The 1,911-nt window shown below is 35.7% G+C and overlaps 1 protein-coding gene across 11 annotated transcripts in view; it reads right to left on the reverse strand.

Moving 5' to 3' along the window:
* The window catches only part of CACNA2D1 (calcium voltage-gated channel auxiliary subunit alpha2delta 1), a 436,670-nt gene that overhangs the window by 432,647 nt on the left and 2,112 nt on the right, over window positions 1-1,911 (reverse strand). The gene's annotated exons all lie outside the window — the stretch shown is intronic.

Consider the following 1,911-nt stretch of genomic DNA (forward strand, 5'->3'; position numbering starts at 1 on the left):
TTCATGCTTAAACCTTCAGCATTTTTTGTTAAAAATGTTTCATACTTCTATACTACTGTATTGGTGATAAGGACTTCTGAATGTTTTAGTAAAAGCACGTTAAAATATTTATTGATGCAGAAGGAACAGACGACTGAAAGAAAAAGTGATTGTGCAATAAAGAGTTGATGAAATCACAAGCTATATAGCTCTGAATATGCACATTTTTCACACAACAGCTGGGAAATACTGCTTCCTCAGACCAACTTTTCAACTAAGAGAAAAAGAGACTGAAAATAATGGGGAAAAAGCAGGTAGCTAAAAACAATATCAGCAAACCTTCAATTCTTCGGTTATTAATATCTTTTCTTTCCTTTATTCTCTTCTCCTGCATGTTTGGGTTTTTTTCTTATTTTTAATATTCTTAAAATCTAAAACCTTTAATATTCAGGGCATTTGGATTACTTCTCTTTGTTCTTCCCCATTTGTAATCCCTAGCAGGAAACTAAACACTGCTGTCAAGTCTTAAAAAAGAATCCAAAAATTGTTTTCTCTTTCACCTGTTACATTGTTACTTTTTGCAAAGCAACTCTCCCTGCATCAACTTGTTGTGCTGTCTTCTAAAGGAACCAAGCCTTAGCTGCACTCTCATTCAATTTCAAAGGGGAAACATTACTATGGAGGATGGACAGGTGCTATAGATTGTTTCTACCATATTTCAATGGAATAATAATGAGAAAAAAAGAAAGACAACAGCAAGACGATGGTGTAGAACGAGCAAATGCTGTTGACTAGCATCATATTCCGAATTACTTAACCATAGGTATAGTTATAATTAAAGTTACAGAATATGTTTCCCTGTTGACAATTTGTATTATCATGACTGGGAGTAAAGGTAAATTCTGAAGGGAATTAGCAAACACGGGCAGCGGGACAAAAACAGTTTTAATCATGTAATGTTATGCTAAAAAGTGATCTAGACTCATATTTGAAATTATACAATATTTTTTATACAGTATTCTTTGGATTCCATTAGGTTTCATACTCCTTTTTTCTCTTTTAAAGCTAGCAAAATATATGTAGAAGATAAATTGTAATTAGGTGTGTATGACAACCTTATCAGCTCAATAAGACACAGTAAATACAGGAGCTCAAACACAAGAAAAGCACCGACTTAAAAAGCCCTGGCTTTGTGTTTTGTCACTCTTGCTTCTACACGGCACATCTTTTACAAACTGCAGCACCAGAACGTTTTGAAAGAGAATTTTCCCTTCAATGAAAGGCTGTATTTATTCAACTTAGAAGATATTAAGTGGTTACTTTGTACTTATCTTTGTATTCCTTTCTTTCATTTAACAGTGCGAGCACCCCTTTTGAGCCTTTCATAATGGAACCGATACTCAGAACTGAATCCAATTATAACAACCCACCAGCAGTACTAATTGGCGAAAATGCATTGCTGGTAATTGCTCTAAACTCATCCTTCTGCACAGGATGAACGAGGGCAATGAATCCTACCCAGCGTTAAACAATGGGGAAGTCTACCATTAGCACTGTTTTTCTTATGTAAAATGCATTAAAGTGAGTCATCCACTTAAAAGTTACCTACTGGTAGCTTTAACCCAGATTCAGGAACTAAGGTAAGTACTTAAAAAAAAAAAAAAAAAAAAAGTGAGAAAGAGAGAAGAAAAAGGAAGAAAACACCATCACTAGTACATTGCGTTTTAGCGTGCTGGGTTTGTTTTTTTCCCCAATCCGTAGGCGATGCTCCAATACGATGCATTGGCTTATTTTTGCCTTTCTTTTATTGCACGCTTTCGTTATGCGATCTTTGCACTGCTCCGGGCAACACTTTCACGCTAATACGTACGCAGTGCTTTAAAGATTTCTATCTCAGGGCCAGACGTACAGCCGCTTGCAGCTAGAGCAACG

Source organism: Falco biarmicus, chromosome 5 (genome assembly GCF_023638135.1).
Source record: "Falco biarmicus isolate bFalBia1 chromosome 5, bFalBia1.pri, whole genome shotgun sequence".
NCBI classification, from domain to species: Eukaryota; Metazoa; Chordata; class Aves; order Falconiformes; family Falconidae; genus Falco; species Falco biarmicus.